At 49.7% G+C, this 11560-nt stretch overlaps 1 long non-coding RNA gene across 2 annotated transcripts; it reads left to right on the top strand.

The window, feature by feature from the left end:
* The first annotated feature begins 482 nt into the window (after positions 1 to 482).
* On the top strand, positions 483 to 7061 carry LOC149998003 (uncharacterized). 2 transcript variants are annotated; one of them, XR_016514300.1, is made up of 3 exons: positions 483 to 2871; positions 4018 to 4285; positions 6030 to 7061. It is a non-coding gene; the product is annotated as an uncharacterized LOC149998003 (long non-coding RNA). The 2 variants fall into 2 exon arrangements; XR_016514301.1 differs by lacking the exon at positions 483 to 2871 and having other exon boundaries at positions 3876 to 4100; positions 4186 to 4285; positions 6030 to 7059.
* Positions 7062 to 11560: the final 4499 nt, after the last annotated feature.

Genomic DNA, 11560 nt, shown 5'->3' on the forward strand with positions numbered 1-11560 from the left:
GGGCAAGGGGACAGTTGCCATAATGTCTTTTTGAGCAGGCTGAGGCCAGAGCTGGGGTTTCCAGCATGTTTCCTCTCAGTCTGAACAAGACAAGACCTGGGGGGCGGGGGAGTGAAAGTGTAGCATTAGTGCTCAGGGGGCAGCAAGGCAGGAAGAACTCTCCAGGCCCGAGTTCCCCCTTCTTGGAGACCCCCAGGGAGCCTGGCTCAGCTCTGCCCTTGGGGTCTGAGGGGAAGGGGGAAAGGTACTTAGAGAGGGAATATATATATATATATATATATATATATATATATATACTTTTGTTAAGGAGCCAGCTAAGAGCTTTGTACATTTCTTCCCTTCGGTCCTCACATCACCCTGCACCGTGGGCCTACCTACCTATTCCTACTTAACAGGTGTGAAGGGAGGAAGCAGAGAGGCGCTCCCGGATGGTGCTTTTCACCACAGTGGGGCCACCCACATTTTGAGTGGCCTCAGGCCCTGCACACGCAGCCCCATTGATGCCCGGGCCCCTGAGGTTACAGGGCCAGGCTGGGTGGGGCAGTCTCCTGGTGGCCAGCTGGGAAGACTCCAGCCGGACCAGGGCCCTGGGTGGAATGATCTGGCTTCAGGGGACAAGTTATCTGTCAATGGGTGGCATTCCTTGTGGTCGAGTTCAGAGGAGTCAGAGTTCCGGGCTCCGTGGAGTGGCCTGCTGGGGCCTTCCTGATCAGGGGCCCTGATACTGAGAGTTGAGCCTTTACTGCCCTGGATACCTGGGGACAGAAGGGATCATGCCATCGAGGAGGCCCCTGAACCAGGCTCTGGTTTCAGAGCCCTTTCATCCTCTCATAAGAAAAACAATCGGTCACCAGCCCCTTCCCTTCCCTGTTGGCCACCCGCTATCCCTGGTGACTTCCAGACTTCACTTCTCAGCAGAGCCTGTCAGCTCACTGATCCGAACCTGAAAACCTCGGGGACGCAGGGAAGTCTTTGCTCCTCATAGGCTGTTCTGGTGGTGGAGGGGGAGGACCTACCTTCCTACTCAGGCCCTGGGCAGCTGCTGCCTTCCCAGAGCTCCGCGGATGAGGATGGGGCTGGATGCGGAGCAGAGGGAGGGCTGGACGGAGGTCCGGCTCTAGCTGCAGCGACCCCAGGGCGCACTGTTCCTGTTGGCAGCCTCTTGCCTCCCACAGGGACAGAGGATCCATGGCTATAAGCTATTCAGGAACAGTTCCTTTGGGTACACAGAGCTGAAATGCTCTCATTTCTTTTGCCTTTTCTTTGCCATGGGAGAGAGGTAGTAGGAGCTTAGCTCCTTCTGGGCCCGTTTTCAGCGGGGCTAACCAAGGCCACAACTGCTGGAGGAAGTTGGTCCTTCTCGGAGTCTCATGTCTCTATGATGTTGTTTTAAGAGGCTTTATTTAGGGAGAGCGGCAGCTCCTCCCCAGGTTTTCTGGCTCGGGTTGGTCTCTGGGGCACCTCCCGGAGTTGTCTTCTCTACCTGAACCAGGCCTGGCACGTGAGGAAGTTAAAGCCAGCTCTTCTGTCCATGCGTCAATGTCAGGTCTGTGACTGTCTTTGGGAGCTCTGTCTCTGCAGGGTGGGTCCCACCCCACACGGGAAGACAGGGGCCTGATGACCCTTCTCCCAGACTTACTGCATCACCTGGGCTTGGGCTGCGCTTGTTCTCTTGGGATTCCAATAGGACTTGAGTCCACGGCTCCCTGGAGCAGAAGGCACTGGGTTCCGAGTGTCCGTGGGTGGAGCAAAGGCTAGTCATTCCTGGGCACGTTCTAGGGGCAGTGAGGAGACCCCACAGCCACCCACCCACCACAGACCTTCGCCTGGGCTGTTGGGAGGTGCCAGTGTCAAGTGAGGGGTACCATCTTCACCCACCTGGGCCAGCCAATCGACTGCTGACTGGAGTGTCCAAGGACAGCAAGAAAAATAAAGGACTTTCAGGGGCAGCTGTGTTTTCTATTTCAAGCCATAATGCCCCTAAAAATCCTTATTGCTCTTGCAGTGGGCATCGGGCAGTGGCTGCCAACCCAGCCCTCACCCACCTGGCGGCTAAGGGATGGGAAGGGGCTTCCTGGGGTCCAGTTGGGACTTGCTGATTATTAAAACAGTTTCTTTGGGCCAACTCATTCGTTGGACCTCAAGATATTCTGTGTAGATTGAAGGGTCTCCCTGGTTTGTGGGGGTTCAGAAGAGCCCAGCTGCACGTGCAGGGCAAGTGTTGGGCTGAGCAGGATCTTGTGTTTTAAAACAAAGAGCCTCAGTCCACTTTCTGAGACTAGTGAGCTCGCCATTTTGCAAATATACTTGCAGTGGGGTCAAGACCCTGGAGGTTGCTGGGTGTTTTCTGTGCCCATTCCCCTTTCTGAGTCCCCTCTGTTCTCAGCAGGTGCCCCCACCCCCACCTTTTCTATCCCTACCCCACAGGTTCTTTGGCTAAGTCAAGGCCTTCTCCTGCATGGATTTGGGGTTCTTGGGAGATTATTAAGAAGCTGAAATACCAATGTGTGACATGCCCCCTTAACCCAAGAACCCCAATCCACAAGAATGTCACCAAATCTCACAGCAACAGACTTCCTTTCTAGCTGAGGCTGAGCAGGTGGCCTTCCTGTGGATGGACAGACAAGGCAGTGAACAGGCAGCGAGGCCTATCTTGTGTCTTGCAGGTCAGCAGGGGAAATTTTCCTTCCAGGTATTTTATCAAGTTCCCTCCCAGGTGCTGACACTAAAGCTCTCATCACGTCAGAAGATGACTCCACGTGGGACGCTGACGTCCGTGACCCACCTTCCTGGCCCGTTGGGCTCCTTGCTGCCCGGGGTCTGTGCTCGAGCCTCAGCGTTTTTCTGCCCAGGGGAAGGGGCAGCTCCAAGGTAAAGTTTATCAAGGGTCTGTGGGGGAGGGGTGTGTTTATCCCTGCTTGGTAAGAGATGGGTGGAGCTCTCGTGAACACGTGAAACATGGGGTGATACAGTTCCATCCTCCTCATCAGCTAAGCATTTGCTAATTTCAAATCCACTGTCCCTGAGGCCCCTTTGGCCTGCCTTCCATCCCCTCAGAACTCCTTGTTCCTGAGCACGTTCCTCAGTCTTTATCCCAAAACATTTGCAAAAGACACTCTATCAGTGTTTTAAAGGCAATACATCAAAAATAAAAGAATACTGTTTTCCCTCGGTTATAAAAAAACTGTCTTGTGTTTCAAAAATACAAAAGGATGAAAAAGGCTTTTAAATGCCCATAGCTGGGGATAATGTCTGCTAATGAAATGCATCCTTCCAGCATTTTTTCCCTGTGTGTACACCACCATCCAGTTAGCAGGACTGGGGCTTTTAAAACGGGCGAGGCTTGTAACCCATTTGAGTGATGGCTCTGTGCCCTCAGAAGCCAGAAAATCTCTTATTTTCTTTTTGCCAAGTGGGATGGACCAAGGGCTGAAGATCACCTCCAGCCAGGGAGCTCAGAGACCTCATTGGCAGATGTTGGAGCAGCACTGAGTCTCCCTCCGAACAGATGGATGAAATTGTTTGGGAGGATGCTAGACATGGGGGGCTGTGTCCTGATTGATATCTAAGTGGGCTGCTGCATGCTTCGCAACCATGGTCACCTGAGAATCACTTGGACAGTATTTAAAAAACTCTAATGGCCCTGGCTGGTGTGGCTCAGTTGGTTGGAGCACCATCCCATAACCAAAAGGTTGAAGGCCCGATTCCTGGTCCAGGCACAGGTACATCGACCCCTGGTCCAGATGTGTGTGATTCCTGGTTCAGGTGCCAATCCAGTTGAGGTGGGAGGGTGTACAGGAGGCAACCAAGTGATGCTTCTGTGTTACATCAGTGTTTCTCTCTCCTTTCCTCTCTAAAAGCAGTGGGGGAAAAAAAAAAAAAAAAGAGTCCTTGGGTAAGGATTAAAAAAGAAGAAGCCTCCAATGCCAGGGCCCCACCCCAGACCTTTCAGATCTGATTGTTGGGAGTTGGTAGGACCTGCGATTGGTATGTTTTTGTTTTTCTGATGTTCCTCAGCTGATTCTGCTAAGTAGCCAGGTGCGCCCACCAGTTAGAGATGGGAGAGGTTTCCTCCAGCCCTGCCTTCAGAGTTTAATCAGGTGATGTGACCATTTGCAACTGGCAGATTTTCTCTTCCTGTATTTTCTCTACCCTCAGAGTCATCTTTTGATCCTCATTTCACAGGAGGAGGACCGAGGCCAAGGAGATCAGGAGACTTCCCGGAGGACACACAGCCAGGATGTGGCAGAGTCGGGGTTTAGCTCTGCAGCTTCTGACGCCCGAGGTCAGTGCTCTTTCAGTAATTATTATTATTATTTGTAATTAGCCTGTATAATTATAACAAGCATATCATAATGCTCACTAATACGTAGGTTACTGTGATGATGAAACCCTTGGGGTGGGAGGGGGCTACGATCTCCTGGAGGGGGTGTCTGCCCACAGGGAGACTGGGTTGTCGTCCCTTAGCTGCCCCAGTGCTGACGGTGCGCCTGGCCAGCCCGGACCCATGGCCCGCTGTACTGCCAAGATCCCAGCTCTGGTAGAGCAGGATTTAGCCCCATTTTCAGAACATGCCAGAGGCATGTGGCTCAGGTCCCACAACTGTGGGTGGCAGAGGGCTGCTGGTTCCCTGTTCGTTGCCTGGACAGAGGCATCTAAGAAGGAGCACAGCCTGCGTGGGGCTTCCTCTGGGCGGCCCTGAGGATACGACCCCTGCCGGGTGTCTAGGTCTACAGAAGGCTATCCCTGCCCCTCCCTCTTTCCTGCAGAGCTGGACTCTGAGGACCTGGCCTGAGGGTCCCTGGGCAGGAGGCCAGTGCAGGGAACTAATGGGCAGGCGCATCGACAGCTCCAGGAAGCAGTGGAATGTTCCCGGGGCCAGTCTGCCTCGGACATGGCAGGCGGAGACGGCAGTTGGGAGCCCAGAACGCTGCTTTCCCAGCGCCCAGCAGCTCTGGGCCAGGTCCCTGGGCTTCCTTCAGCAGGGAGGGCCTGGGCCTTGGCCATACCTTCCCTCGCTGGGCCTTGGCTCTCGACTTCCTCTGTCTGGCTCTCAGGCTGCTCCCCGCCCAGCTCTTTGCGGCAGAGTGCACACTCTTGGCAACGACATCCATTTAACCTGCTTCCCAGAAAGCAGGGTGGCTGGGCAGGCCGACTCAGACAGCCCCGTGATGGAAAACAGGGAGGCGGGCCTCAGCTCAGGCTTTTCTTGCCCATATTCCTTGGGCAGCCGGATTGGGAGATAGTCCGAAACTGCCTTAGCTTACCTAGGTCAGAAATAATCTCAGCCCAACTAGCAGCCTTGAGCAATCAGGCTGAGCCGAGAGCTTTGAGCTCTTGGAATTGGGGTAGGGCTGGGAGACAAGCCTTTGCCCAGGGGTCTGCTCAAGGGCAGCCACTTAGCTGGGGCCCAAGGTAAAGCCCCCATCTCTGTGAGCCTGTTGCCTCGTTTGTTTGGGCACAATAGTGTCCCGGAGGAAGGTGTCTGCATTGTAGGCTTATGGAGGTACCGCACCCTTTCGCTTCCCTCTGGGAGGAGACTGCAGCAGAGAACTCTGGGTGATGTCTGGCGTGAAGATGCTCAGGTGATGCTAGTTGCGCTGCACTGCTCAGGAAGGGAGGCTTGAGTTTCAGCATGTCCTCGATCTCTGCAGGGACCACCTTTCATCAGTTTTTTTCTCTGGACCTCCTGCCCTGTCCACACCCTGTTGGGATGGTGGTTCTTGATTGAGAACCGACAGTCCTCATCCCTTTGCCCTGCATTCCTGTCTGGTCTGGCCCACAGAGGCATCCTTCACCCCCGCCCCCACCCATGTTCATCCTATAAGTCCGGATGCCATCGCCATCAGTTCCAAGACATTCCCTTTGGGCCTGAGCCAGAGTAGCGGCCACAGAGCTCCTCCCCCTCTGCTCGCCCACCTCTTTGGGGTGCAGAGAGCCTAGCACAGGCAGGAAGGACTTTCTGTTTGGCTTGGCTGGTGGGGAAGAGATTAACACTTGCTTTCTGTTTTGACTCTTGTATCTAACAGGCAAAGCCCTGTGACATCGCAGAAAAGCAGCCTTGGACCTAGAATGAATTTGGGGCCTGTCCCTGATGATCTGGCCACTGCAGAGGTAGGAATACATAATAGCATAGCCAACAAAGAGCCAGCACTGGGGGCAGTTTCTGCCCAGTGCCCATGGCCCTTCTAATACCTGTCTTTTCCTTCAGGGATCACGCCTCCACCACCTTGTACCACTGGGGTTCAGCTGGGGCCAATTCCACCTCCTGGCTTTAGAGGCAGGCATGTGTCCCAGGCTGGGCACTGAGACTCCCCATTGGGACTTTTACAGCAACTGTGGGGAAACAAGCATTTGCTTTTTATGGGAGTTGCCAAGTTGACAGAAGTTGCCAAACTTGGAGCTGCTGGTGGCCATCCTGTTCTCCACTCAAGGATAAAGCCAACAAGAAGGAAAGAGAGCTGAGAGAAGGGAGTGTATTCTGTCCAGGCATCAGTAGCCCCTGGATTGAGCCATACCTGAAGCCAACTGTACCCCTGGACTAACCCAATTACATGAGCCAATGTAGTTTTTTTCCTAACACTAGCCGGAGCTGGGTTTCTGTCATAGAAAGGGTCCTAACAAAGGCAATGTTTTTCTTTGATTTCCTTTTTTAAAAATCAACTTCGAGATATACTTTACATGCAATAGAATCCACCCATTTTAAGTGTTCAATTCATAAGTTTTGTCAAACGCATACACCCTGGTAACTACCACCACCATCAGGAAATTTCAAGTTCCCTCATTCCCCTTTCAGCCCGTTTCCCCAACCCAGACTACCATGGACCTACTGTTGTTCCAGAGATTCAATATGCCTTTTCTAGAATTCTATGTAAATATCACATCATGTGTGCTCTTTTGTGTCTGGCTGTTTTTATTTAATGTGGTTTTGAGACTTATTCATATTTTGTGTGCAGCAATAGTTCATTCCTTTTTATTGCCAAGTTGTGTTTTATTTTATGGATGTACCAGTTTGTTTATCCATTTATCAGATGATAGCTGTTTCCAAATTCTGGCTATTACGAATAAAGCTGTTTTAACATTCACATACAAGTCTTCTGTGCAGGCGTGTGTTTTGATTTTGTGCTAGATACCACTCTCATCACTTTATAGTTGAGGAAACTGAGGTACAGAAAAGAAGAATGACCTCATCCAAGGTCACAGTGATGATGGGCCCTGTGGCTTGCACTGGGAACACAGTAGGGGCAGTATGTGGCTGGCGCATGGTGTTGGGGTGTTCCTCAAAAAGGGCCTCCGGGGACTTCCTGGGGAGGGTGCTCAGGGAATCCTGGGGTCCAAGACCGTGGCTGCTGGGAAGGACCATCAAGATGAGCTGTAGCCATGGTCCTCATCTTTTCATGCCCCTGGCCCGACATCACTTGATTTTCCCCCTGTGGATACCACGGTTTAAAAGATTACATCTACCAGACTGCCTTCACGAAGCCACAGTCCACTTCCCAAAAGTATTTCTCAAACTCATAAAGACGAACTGAGTGTCTGAGCTGACAATCACTGTGTCATATGAAATCATGGAGTTAAGATCCAGCCAGGAAACGGAGATCTGCTTTTTGGGTTGGTTTTTTTTTGTTTTTGTTTTGGCTTGGGACCAACAAATCATGGACCCATCCCAGAAGTCCAAAGAATGTCAGGTTGGTAACTGCCAATTCAGTCCAGCCTCTCATTTCATAGGTGCTTTAGCCAGATCTTGGTCTTTTCTCTGCTCAGGTCAGCCCTTGGCGGTCAAGGAGAATGTTTCCCCAGTGCTTGTGTAGAGAATGCACTGTGGGCCACATCCCTGAGGACTCAGTCACCCCTGGGTCCAACTGTGCTGAAGCCAGCACCTTCAGGCCTTCCAGCTTTGTAAGCCAGTCCACCCTTTCCTTCACTTGAGCCAGCTCTCAATGGAGAGTCCAGGCTAACACAGCTTAGCCAGGACAGCACCCCGCCACTCCCCAGGCAAGATTGAGACCACCAGTCCAGTTGACCTCTTAGGGGCCAGACACTAAGTGCGTTGCATGCATTATCTAAAATCCTCTCAACAACTCTAGGGAAGGTACTGTTTTTTATTTACTTTATCCTCACCTGAGGACATCCCTTCACTGCTTTAGAGAGAGAGGAAGGGAGAGAGAGAAACACTGATTGGTTGCCTCCAGTAAGCACCTAGACCGGGGATCAGAATGGCCTCACCACATAGGATTCTGGGGAGGCTTAGCTGACAGTTCTGTGCCTGGAGCATAGTAGATGTGGGACATTGCTGAGGCGGCCTCCTGACAGCCCTGCTCTTTTTTGGGAATCGCTCTCCCTCATTCTCAGTCCCTACTGAGTAAATGGGGCTGTCCCCTCTTCACCCCATTCCTGCACCTACTCCCAGACCCCGGCCAATCAGCACATCCCAGTACTGACTTCAAGGGTTGGCTTAGGCCTGGGCATCAGACTTAAGTTGAACCAGTCCCTCTAACAGTGCCCCGAAGTTTTCAGAGCAATAAGAAGTGCCTCCTCTTTGCTGAGATGACTAGCCTGGAGCTACCAGAGGCCGTTTGTACTTTGTGGCCATTTGAGAACGAAGTCAGTAGCCAGAAGTCAGAAGAGAGCAGAGCCAGGAGATGGAGCAGGACCCAGAGTCCTGAAATCTTTGGAGCTCTTGGGTCCACTCACACCAGAGTGAGTTAACCTCTGGTATTTTTAGAAATGAATACAGAAAACCAAAATTCCATTTGCTTAAGCCAGTTCAAGTTGAGTTTCTGTTACTTAAAATTGAAATGGTTCTCTATAAGTGGTTGCTATTATTGCAGTTAATATTGTTAGTATAAGCACATTAGCAGGAAGCTGCAGCCTTGGGGATGCATCGTCCAGGGTCCCCCAGGGGCCACTGCTGCTCTCACACATGCACACGTGATTCCCTGAATTTCAGCTCCCAGAGGGCAGGGGACTCGTGTTTGCTGCTGATGAAGTCCAGGTGCCTGGCATCTGCCACAGTGTAGGTGGTTAATAACGTCTGTTGAATGAACAAATGAGGTAGACCCATTGCCCACTGTCTCCTCCAAAGTGCTCTCTGTCTTCTAGCCTCCATGCTGGGTACACATTTTGCCCTCTCTGCTTGTCCTTGGCTGGCACCTGAACCCACTGGGCTGTCTGCTGAGAGTCTGTCTTGGCAAACTGACCTCTTAGCTTCAGTATTCTTTCTAGGGCCTTGTTTATCCCTTTATTCATTCATATATTCTGTTTAAAAATCTATTAAAAGCATCCATTATAGATTCCTGCCTTAGACCACTTACAAAAATTAATTCGAAGTGGATTAAGGGCTTAAATGTAAGACCAGAAACTATAAAACTCCTAGAAGAAAACATAGGAAAAAGGATCCTTCACATGGGTTCTGACAATGGTTTTTTTGGATACGACACCTGAGGCATAAGCAACAAAAGAAGTGGACAATGTCAAACCAGGAAGCTTCTGCAGAGCAAAGGAATGGTCAACAAAATGAAAAGACAAAGTATGGAATGGGAGAAAATACTTGGAAATCTTGTATCTGATTAGAAATAGCCCAAATATATAAAGAACTCATACAACTCAATAGCAAAAATAATAATAGCCCAATTAAAAAATGGGCAAAGGACCCAAATAGACATTTCTTCAAAGTAACAAATGGCCAACAGGTATATGAAAAGATGCTTGTGATCACTGATCATTAGAGAAGTGTCAATCAAAACCACGATGAGACATCACCTCACATATGTTAGAATGGCCATCAAAAAGACAAGTGATAACAAATGCTGGAGAGGGTGCAGACAAAGGGGAAACTTTGTGCACTGTTGGTGGGATTGTAAATTGGTACAGCTACTATGGAAAACAGTATGGAGGTTCCTCAAAAAATTAAAAACGTAGCTACCATGTGATGCAGTGATTCCACTTCTGGGAATATATACAAAGGAAACTAAAACACTATTGAAAGAGCTATCTGCACCCCCATGTTCATAGCAGCATTATTGACAATAGCCAAGACACGGAAACAACCTAACTGTCCATCAAGGGATGAATAAAGAAGTTGTAAGATACATATGTGTGTGCGTATTACAGATATATACACATAACACACGCAGGAATATTATTCAGCCATAAAAAGAAGAAAATCCTGCCATTTGTGACAATATGGTTGGACCTTGAGGGCATTATGCTGCGTGAAGTCAGACAGAGTAAGACAAATACCGCATGATCTCACATGTGGAATTTAAAAACAAAAAACAAACATAGAAAAAGATCAGATTTGTGGTTACCAGGGGCGGGGGTGAGGGGGTTTGGATAAAGGTGGTCAAAAGGTACAGACTTCCAGTTATAAGTTAAATAAGTACTGGGGTGTGGTGTACAACATGAGGACAATAGTTAACATTGCTGTAGACGGTATATTTGAAAGATAAAAGAGTAAATCCTGAATTCTCATCACAAGGAAAAAGCTTTTTTTTCGCAGGTGTATCTGTATGAGATGATAGATGTTGACTAAACTTATTGTGGTAATCATTTCACAATATACATGTCAAGTTATGGTGCTGTACCTCTTGAACTTATGCAGTGCTGTATGTTAATTACATTTTAATAAAACTGGGTGGGGATGTTCGTTATGCTTGGTACACCAGGGAGAGTCACAAAAATAAATAATGCTTTGCCTGCCTTCAGGGAGCTTCTGTTCTTATTGTTGACAATTTTCAGACAATTAGGTTATTTTCATTAGCATTTGGGTAATTTTCTAGTATTCTTCTACAGACTGGATATGTAACAACTCTAAGGACTGTCTTGGTTTTAAGCTAAGTTGAACTAAGCGATTTATCTATCATCGGAGAAAAATTGGCAATGTGGGTTGATGGCCCAGGGACATGGCGGTTAAGGAAGTGCCTAGTATGTGCCAAGCTCTGTGCTCAGTTTCCCAAAGCAATCTAATCATCAAACTGAAATCTTTGCCCCATTCTTCTGGAGAAACAGGCTCAGAGAGATGAAGTAACTTTCCTGAGAGGAGCTGGGATCTGGACCCAAGTCACTGTGCTGTTGCTGAGAGCCTCTGGGAGGCCCTTGTAATTGATAAGACTTCTTGATGCCCCAGCTGGCAGTGTGTCATCATCTGTCGGCTCCCATAGAATCTTGTGTGAATGTCATGTGACTCTCTTTACATTCTCCCTTGGATAACAGCAAGTCACTTCCTTGTTTCCATCTCCCATCCCAACTCCCAATAGGAGTTCCATGTTGTAGTCATCACCATGTCTTCCCCACCTTGTACCAGAGTCTGGCCCATGGTAGTCTCAGTGTCATGGGCATCTGTTAGTTTGGTCACCCAGCATCCCTCTTCCTTTCTTCCAATGACAGCCCTGCCCTTTCTTCCAAAACTGCTCCTCTACGACTGTCTGGTTCTGGGGTATTTCAATCTTCCTGGCAACCAGCTGGTCACAAGATCTGGTGACACCAATCACAGTCCAGCACACCTACACCCTGGATTGGTCCAAGGGGTGTTCATGTGATCCAATCAGAGTCCTTCTCT

Source organism: Furipterus horrens, unplaced genomic scaffold (genome assembly GCF_987537825.1).
Source record: "Furipterus horrens unplaced genomic scaffold, mFurHor1.1.pri manual_scaffold_11, whole genome shotgun sequence".
Classification (NCBI taxonomy): domain Eukaryota; kingdom Metazoa; phylum Chordata; class Mammalia; order Chiroptera; family Furipteridae; genus Furipterus; species Furipterus horrens.